This window comes from Phoenix dactylifera, unplaced genomic scaffold (assembly GCF_009389715.1).
Source record: "Phoenix dactylifera cultivar Barhee BC4 unplaced genomic scaffold, palm_55x_up_171113_PBpolish2nd_filt_p 001063F, whole genome shotgun sequence".
Lineage (NCBI taxonomy): Eukaryota > Viridiplantae > Streptophyta > Magnoliopsida > Arecales > Arecaceae > Phoenix > Phoenix dactylifera.
Genome location: NW_024068411.1, coordinates 20,076 through 29,814, shown reverse-complemented (window position 1 = coordinate 29,814; position 9,739 = coordinate 20,076). Strand labels below are relative to the sequence as shown.

At 40.6% G+C, this 9,739-nt stretch overlaps 1 long non-coding RNA gene across 1 annotated transcript; it reads left to right on the top strand.

Moving 5' to 3' along the window:
• The first annotated feature begins 1,531 nt into the window (after nt 1–1,531).
• Nucleotides 1,532–8,536, top strand: LOC120107892. Its single transcript, XR_005509497.1, has 2 exons — nt 1,532–1,591; nt 6,361–8,536. It is a non-coding gene; the product is annotated as an uncharacterized LOC120107892 (long non-coding RNA).
• The last annotated feature ends 1,203 nt before the right edge of the window (nt 8,537–9,739 follow it).

The following is a 9,739-nucleotide window of genomic DNA, read 5'->3' as shown; positions in this document are numbered from 1 at the left end:
GTTCCCAACAGATTGCTTCCTCTCAGCCGAAATCCCAACTTCATGGCTTCCGATTCTTCTTCCCAGACTTCACGGAAACAGAACACATTAGCTCACGGGTCATCTTTTCTTCTTCCGAATCTTTCCCAGATTCCCCCTTGTGCCCGTCTTCATCTTCCAGCCGACCGAATCCAATTCCAACATTCCTCCCAGCATTCTAGATTGATTCCATGGATCATCTCCCCTGTTCCGGATCAACCTCATCCATTCCGCGACCAGCTCCCCAACATCCCAGCCGTCTGCCGCGTTAAAGCTTCTCCCCACTCCAAGGATCAGCAGCTCAACGTCCTCCGGATCACCATCTAAGCTCTCATCCGAGATCCAGCTCCAACTTCTCCTACGTCCGGATCTCCCGCGGCCAACAAATTTCAGCTCCATCCGGCCGCTTCCATCCTTATCCCACATTCAAGCTTATCCTCTGAACTCGAAACAGGGGAGAGGAGAAGGCTGGTGGAGGCTATAAAAGGGGAGGAGACGGACCCCATGAACCTATCTCTCTCAGGCCAAATCCCACGGGAAGAAGAAGAAATAAAAGGAGGGAGAATAGTTTGGGCATTTCGGGAAACACTTCCCATATAAAAAAATGAAGTGCTGAGGCAGAGGAAGCCGATCGTGATGGAAGCCCGTTGCTGTGCCGCTACTGCCGTCCACCACTGCATGGAAGCCTAATCTCTTCACTGGGGCTGGATGCAGCCCTAATAAAGGGATACGGGTTTTACATTTTATTTTATATTCTTGGGGTTGTATGAACTTATTGTTTTTAATGAATATCTTCTTTTATCTCACGTTTAATTTCTGTTATTTTAAATGTGAAGTTTATACAATTGTTCTTCATGATCACTAGGTAAATATAAGATAGTCCATGCTTAAGGAAGATGTGGTGTGCTACCACTTTAGATTAGGGTAGACATTGCATGCCAACTGAAGATGGATTATTCCCAAATTACTTTTGTGACATTTTATTTGAATGCTTATTAGGCTTGCAGCCAATTTGCATGTTTATCCAAGAATAAATTAAAATACAAATAATCCTTGTTTCGATGTTAGTGGTGAATTTCCTACCCTAGGTTCCCTCGAACTGATATCCTTTTAATTGCATTTTCTTTTATTAAATTTTTTAGTTTAATTTTCTCCACAAACTTTTTTTTTCAAATATTTTTTTAAGAAAAATAACTGTACCCCAATCCCTGATTGGATCGATACCCGTAATTACTATCCTACTAGATACGTGCTATTGCATGGTCTTTAAAGTTGACTATCAATTTTTGGCACCGTTGCCGGGGATTGTTAGTATAGTTGTTTTTCTTTTCATATATGTAAAAAAAACTTTAAATATATATATATCTCTAAAATAAAATAAAAATATTTCCTATTTTTGTTACTTTAATTACCCCTTTTCTTCTCTCTTACTAATTTTTGGTTTTTATTTTGGGTATTATTTGATCAGGAATCAAAGAGGAAGACAGGGACAATCAAAAAGGGAACTGCTGGAGAAGGAATGCTGTAGAGGTTTGCCTAAAAATAAAAAAAATTGCTGGAGAAATTCTTTTTGGTAACATCTGAATCTTTCTTATTTAAATTGATTTCCAGTTTGCTTGAAATTTTGTGGTGATTGTTTGATTTTAATTTTAGTAAAAGTGTGAATGCATGCTTGATACACATACACCAATTAATCCGCACATAGTAAGGGCAATCACCCCAATAAGATAAGAACTGGATTCCATCACCAGATTCTTGCCCAAATTAGGTAAATCAATTCTCACATAGTTACCACTTTAATTAAAATCAATTAGATGTTGGCCCCTAGGGACATTCGAGCTCAATAGGACGAAGATCACCGAAAGTTGTACCAATTTCGTACTATGGCTCAGTTGATGTCGAGGCAAACTTTGTCCCAAGGAAGACAGTTCATATGTTCGAGGCAAGTGGTTTTTAAGTGGGACCTTTGCAACGCATCGTGACCCCCCCACTTACCTGGGAGCTTACTTAGTCAACTCAGTCATTAGACCGGATTGGAGGCTTATGTGCCCTCTTCAAACCAGTTAGGAGCTATCTAGTGATTTTAGGGCAAATACAAGGAATTGATGTGTTTTTCTTTTAGTGCATGCTTGACTGTACTTGACTGATCAGAAAGGTATTAGTGTATGCTAGGGTGTCGTTCCAGATCTCCTGAATTAGTACCTTTTGATTCTGAAATAGAGCGTTCTATTAGGACCCTTCGAGCCGAAATCCGCTCCTATAGAACCATAGGATCTGCACCACCTGTCGAGATGGCTGAAGAGCAACCCAAACTGTTAAAGGAGTACTTTACTCCTTCCATTTATACCTCTCCATCTTGTATTCGACTACCTGATACCACTGCTGCTGTACAGTTTGAAATTAAGTCTAGTGTCATCCAAATGCTTCCTTCTTTTTATGGACTTAATAATGAAGACCCATATAAACATTTGGATGAGTTTCTTGAGATTTGCACTACTGTCAAAATTCAGAACTTCACTGATGATGCTCTGAAACTTAGGCTGTTTCCTTTTTCCCTTAAGGATGGAGCTAAACAATGGCTCCATTCATTAGAAGCCAATTCTATTCTCTTTTGGGCTCAAATGCAACATGAATTTCTAAAGAAATATTTTTTCATAGGAAGAACAAACCAATTTAGGCGTGCGATCACGAGCTTCTCCCAATCTGACGGAGAAGAATTTCATAAAACCTAGGAAAAATTTAGATACTTACTCCGAAAATGCCCGCATCATCAAATACCCAAATGGCAACTAGTGCAATGCTTTTATGACGGGTTATCTGAACGAAACCGTCAGATGGTTGATGCTTCTTGTGGGGGAACTTTCATGCTTAAGAGTGAGCATGAGGCATGGCAGATGTTTGAAAACCTCAATGAAAATTCCCTCCACCATGTCTCCTCCGCTCGTCAAGCACCCCCGAGTTCTCAAAGAAAAGGGACCATATATGAAGTTAGCCAGTCCATAGGTCTATCAGACAAAGTAGATGCACTATCCCGCAAGTTGGACCAGCTAATGTCTAGAGAACAGCTTTCAAACTTTCTCCAAGCACAAGTTTGTGCTCTTTGTTCTAGCCTGTCTCACCCTATTCATGAATGCCCTTCGGCAGCTCAATTCCCTGAATTTGTGCAAGAACAAGTTAATGTTGCCCAAACACAGTCCCGACCGGGTAATGATCCGTATTCTAACACTTATAACCCGGGGTGGCGCAACCATCCAAACTTCTCTTGGAAGCAGCAGACTCCCAATACCTCCCAACCTTATTCCCAAAACTTTCAACCGTTCCAGAATGTTCATCCGAACCGTCCTCCTACTCACTATTCATAATTTCAACATGTCTCTTCTCCAGCACCCCAAAGAAACACAGCCTTTGAGGAGAAAGTGTTGACCTCCTTTCAAGGTTTGGAAACCATTACACAATTGGTGCACTCTCACACGCAATCCATCGCCAAGCTAGAATCCTAAATGGGGCAACTAGCTAATACATTAAACAAGCGAGAGGAAGGAAAGCTTCCAAGCCAACCAGTGAGTAATCCAAGGGGACAATACATGGCTCAAGAAAATCAACTAAATACAATTCATCATGAACAAGCCAATGCTTTGACTACCCTAAGGAGTGGGCGTGTAGTAGACAATAAGATTGGGGAGGGTAACAATAAGGAAGGTAAAGAAGAGGATAGAAATGTGTTAAATGAAAATCTAAAACCTTCGTCTTCTTCAGCTAGTCCACCTTCTGCCAAAACTCACATTCCAAAAGTCCCATTTCCTGACGCTCTTAATTCACCCTCTCCCTTTGGCAAAAAGGAAACTTCACTAGAGAAGATGATGGAGGTTTTCAAACAAGTTAAAATCAACCTCCCACTTTTTGATGCTATTCGACAAGTTTCCTCCTATGCCAAATTTCTCAAAGACCTTTGTACCCAAAAACGAAAATCTAGGACACATGTGCCTAAAAAGGTCTTCCTAACTGAGCAAGTGAGTTCTATTCTCCAACATAACACCCCTTCGAAATTCAAAGATTCTGGTGCTCCCACCATCTCCTGTGTCTTAGAAAATAATTTCATTGATCAAGCACTCTTAGATCTAAGGGCAAGTGTCAATCTTTTACCTTACTCAGTTTATGAGAAACTTAGGTTAGGTGAGTTAAAACCAACCTCGGTATCCCTTCAATTGGCTGATCGATCTGTAAAAATACCACGAGGAACAATTGAAGACGTCCTAGTCAAGGTAGACAAATTCTATTTCCTAGTCGATTTTATCGTCCTTGATATGGAACCTGTGCCTAATCTTAAGAAACAGATCCCTATGATTCTAGGTCGTCCCTTTTTAGCTACAGCCAATGCGAGTATAAATTGTAGAACTGGGGTGATGAATATATCTTTTGGGAATATGAAGGTCAAGTTAAATATATTTCGTGCCTCTGATCAACCCGCAAAGGAAGTTGAGTGCTTCCTAATAGACAAAATGGACGATCTTGTAGAAGAAACCGTTTCCTATATTTTGGCAGATGACCCTCTGAAAACATGCTTGGCCCATTTTGACGTTGCTATAGAAAAGGCCATAGAAGCAGTCAACTCTATGCCCAACAATCAGTTTCCCACAAATTTTCTTCCTTTGAGAACTCGGCATGAACCCGGTATGATTTGATATGGATGCGCTGCGTCTGGCTGAAGATGTCAAACTTAGCGCTTGTTGGGAGGCAACCCAATTCTCGTAGGTTATTTTTGCATATTTTCTTGTCACATTTTTTTTGTTATTTTCTTAACAGGATCCCTCATATTACTGATGCAACTACGGTAAAATGCTTCTATCCTCCATCTGCATCATATTTTCGTCCAAACTAAAACAAAATAAAAACAATAATATATATATATATATAATATAATATTTAAAAAAAACATTGAGGGCAATGTCTGATCTAGGTTGGGGGGTATAGGATTCAAATTTTTGAAGAAATTTTTTACATTTTCGTATTTTTAAATAAGTTTATCTCAAAAAAAAAACTAATTTCTATGCTTTAGTGCTGAAATGATAAACATACAAAGTATATAAAATCTAAAAAAGCCCAATAACTAGTCAGGAGAAAGTCAATTTGAGTTCTTTTTATTAAAAGTTCTTTTAGCGAGTTGTAAGATAATTTTTACTTTGGAATTTCACAACACATATGGCCTACACTTCTAAGGGTTAGGTTCAACATTATGTTGTTAAGTCTGGTAGCAACCTTGAGTCCTGATGAATCATACTTATCTAATTCACTTTTATCTAAAAAAAGTAAATAAAAATAAAAATAAAAAAATAAAAAAATAAAAAAATAGAAAAAAAAAGAAAGAGTGAATTTAGTCAGGTACATCGAAAAGGGCTACCTATTGTCAAAGGTCAGCGGGCTTGTGATGATGAATCCGAGCATAGGATCGTAGGGGAGTCTTGATGCCCAACACCTTATGCCATCTAGTGTGGGAGTGTTGACTGAATGCTCGTTACACGGAGGAATCATTACAAGAGTAAAAGTGCATAAAAAAAAGAAAGAGAAATAATATTGACCTTGAAAAAGACGATAGTGTGAAAGCCGTCATTGTAAAAATTCGGATAAACTGGAATATTACAGATAAAGCCCATGAGGTATTAAAGTAAACATCCACAACTCTCGGAATCCTGCAAAATAGGATGATTTTGAATCAGTGATTAGGTTTTATCTGACCAATTCTTGGAAACTACCAGCTTTAGCAGTATTTTGGAAAATCTAAAGCCTTAGCTTGTGTATGGTCCGGATATCACCGAGCACCCAAGTATAAATAAATTTTACAACTCCCTAATGGAAACTTAATGATTTCAACTTAAGTTGCATTTTGACCTAGGCTTTGGACTAACTTAGCAATTAAAACTTTGTGTGCTTTAGAAATTCTTGACATTAAGGCATTTGAAATTAGATTTTATAAAACAATGAAATAAATTCTTTCGACAGTAGTTTGTGGTAGCTGCGCCGGAAACCCTCACGAGACAAAACTCGTCCACTAGGGCCACCTAGGGGTTTAAAGCCTTATTGCATATGGTAAATGCAATCGCGATTCCTGCGAAAATGAGTTAGTTTTTTTTTTTATTTTGCTTGAGGACTAGCAAAATGTAGGTTGGGGGGTGTGATAAGTGCTAAATAATGCATAAATTAATATCTTATTCATAGCACTTATCATTATTTTAATTCACATATTTTGTAAATTTAACTAAAAAATGTGTTACCCTCATCATTGCATTTTAATAAATTAATTCGAGTTTGATTTAGTTATTTATTAATTGAGCCTAATGTATGCAGGTCGAATCTAATATATGCAGGTCGAGTCAAACTTATTTCGGATGATCCCTGAACTCGAATGACATGCACCCCGGTCCAGCCCCACTCTCCTATTTCTTTCGCATCCAATCGAGTTCAAACTTTCGTTACATTGTACTATCTGATCATTATCACATTCGCGATTAGCTATTCAAAGTCTTCCTAAAATTCCATGTGCAAGCCATCCACGTATCAAGTCTTACACATCATCTCCCTATTCTTCCACCACATCTCAGCCACGTCATAATGTCTTCTAAGCATTCCCAATCTCCCCTGTTCCATGTCCAAAGAACAGGGTCATCCCAAGACTTCTCAGCTGACCTCATGTCTCATGAAATCATCTCCAACTAAAATCCTTTTTCCTCCACGTCACCTTCTCCCAGGTTTCTTCCACATCGTTCCATCCTTATCCTATCTCCCAACCAACTCCAAGCTTCATCCCGTTGTGATCTTCTCTTCTCCCGTTCGGATCAAGCAACCAATATTCCCCTGTTTCACATCCCGTTTGTAATAACACTCATCCCGACTATCTTCCACGTCTCCTCCCAGATTTTATCTTTCCATCGTATCTCCATCCCATGCTCATCCCAGTGTTTCGGATCACATTCTCCACAGCCGGAACAGAGTCGAGACCCAAGGAACATTTCCTTATCCGAACCCCATGAAACAACCAAAGCCACGTCTTCATCTGGATTATTTCCCAGCCGAGATCCTCTCAGTTCACGCTCGTCCTGGCCAATCGCATATCATCTCCCATCCTCCCCTATCCCGAGTTATTCTCTGCTTCCGAACGAGAGTAATCTGCCATCTCCCACGTCCCACCATCTTCCATGATTCAAACTTCCATTCTTCTGGAATCCCATCTCCTTCCGTTCGTGAACATTATCCCAACTGCATCATCCCACATCTTCAGCCGTGGGCATCAATCATGCATCCCCGTCCTCGCTATCCCCTGTTCCCAGTTTATCCCCAGCCGAATCATTCCAGCGTCCAAACCAACCGAGATCCTCCTTATCCCACGGATAAGCCCAAGCCACCTTCATCTCTTCCGCGATTAACTCCCAAACTCCCAGATCTTCCAGCTCTCATTCTCTTCCGGATAACCTTCTTCCCCCACGAATCAATCTCTTCCAGAACCATCCTTCCAGCAGCACAAATGCCGAATCTTCCGATCCCATGGCCAGCCGTTCCAAAGCTTCTAAGCGTCCGTAGCATTATGGATTGATTCCATCATCCACACTCCCTCCTATTCGGATTAATTGACCACAGAAGAATCCCCTGTTTCAACTTATACGTCTCCGTATTCATCCTCATCCCATGAACAACCCAACTCGTTCCCAACCGATTGGTTCCTCTCAGCCGAAATCCCAACTTCATGGCTTCCGATTCTTCTTCCCAGACTTCACGGAAACAGAACACATTAGCTCACGGGTCATCTTTTCTTCTTCGGAATCTTTCCCAGGTTCCCCCTGGTGCCCGTCTTCATCTTCCAGCCGACCGAATCCAATTCCAACATTCCTCCCAACATTCTAGATTGATTCCATGGATCATCTCCCCTGTTCCGGATCAACCTCATCCATTCCGCGACCAGCTCCCCAGCATCCCAGCCGTCTGCCGCGTTAAAGCTTCTCCCCACTCCAAGGATCAGCAGCTCAACGTCCTCCGGATCACCATCTAAGCTCTCATCTGAGATCCAGCTCCAACTTCTCCCGCGTCCGGATCTCCCGCAGCCAACAAATTTCAGCTCCATCCAGCCGCTTCCATCCTTATCCCACATTCAAGCTTATCCTCTGAACTCGAAACAGGGGAGAGGAGAAGGCTGGTGGAGGCTATAAAAGGGGAGGAGACGGACCCCATGAACCTATCTCTCTCAGGTCAAATCCCACGGGAAGAAGAAGAAATAAAAGGAGGGAGAATAGTTTGGGCATTTCGGGAAACACTTTCCATATAAAAAAAATGAAGTGCTGAGGCAGAGGAAGCCGATCGTGATGGAAGCCCGTTGCCGTGCCGCTGCTGCCGTCCACCACTGCATGGAAGCCTAATCTCTTCACTGGGGCTGGATGCAGCGCTAACAAAGGGATACGGATTTTATATTTTATTTTATATTCTTGGGGTTGTATGAACTTATTGTTTTTAATGAATATCTTCTTTTATCTCATGTTTAATTTCTGTGATTTTAAATGTGAAGTTTATGCAATTATTCTTCATGATCACTAGGTAAATATAAGATAGTCCATGCTTAAGGAAGATGTGGTGTGCTACCACTTTAGATTAGGGTAGACATTGCATGCCAACTGAAGATGGATTATTCCCAAATTACTTTTATGACATTTTATTTGAATGCTTATTAGGCTTGTAGCCAATTTGCATGTTTATCCAAGAATAAATTAAAATACAAATAACCCTTGTTCCGATGTTAGTGGTGAATTTTCTGCCCTAGGTTCCCTCGAACTGATATCCTTTTAATTGTATTTTCTTTTATTAAATTTCTTAGTTTAATTTTCTCCACAAACTTTTTTTTTCAAATATTTTTTTAAGAAAAACAACTGTACCCCAATCCCTGTGGATCGATACCCGTAATCACTATCCTACTAGATACGTGCTATTGCGTGGTCTTTAAAGTTGACTATTAGATACTCACAGCAAGGGCTATATCAGGTCGTGTACACAGCATGGCATACATGAGACTCCCTAGTGCCGAAGCATAAGGGATCTTGCTCATGCGTTGAATCTCTTCAGATGTGTTGGGGCACATCTTTTTGGAGAGATGAATCCCATGCCTAAGGGGTGTTGCCCAAGGTGACAAGCCAAGAGGGGGGGGGGGGGTGAATTGGTTTCTTCTTTACTTTAGTGCTTTTAAAACTTTCTTAGTTAAATGCGATGGATGCTTTCTTAGGTTATTAGAGTGAGTTAAACTAATGCAAGAATAGAAAGTAAAGCAAGAGAGAATGAAAGCACAAACACAATCCAAACACAACAATATATAGTGGTTCGGTGCTCTCCTTAGCACCTACGTCCACTCCCCAAGCGTACCCTTGGGAATTCACTATAATCTCGCAGATTACAGTTGGATTGTTTTCCGGGCTCACAATCCAAAAACCTTGTTGGTTTTACGGGATCACCAACGAACCTATACAACTTTGGTTTTCCGGGTTCACCAAAAACCTTGTTGGTTTTGCGGGCTCACCAACGAACCTTTACAACTTTGGTTTTCCGGGTTTACCAAAAACCTTTGTTGGTTTTGCGGGCTCACCAACGAACCTTTACAAAGTATTCAAACAAATGAAAAGAAAAGATTTAAACTCCTAAATGAGCATATAGAACAATATGAGCAATGAAGAAGAGTTAGAAAGAAATTATC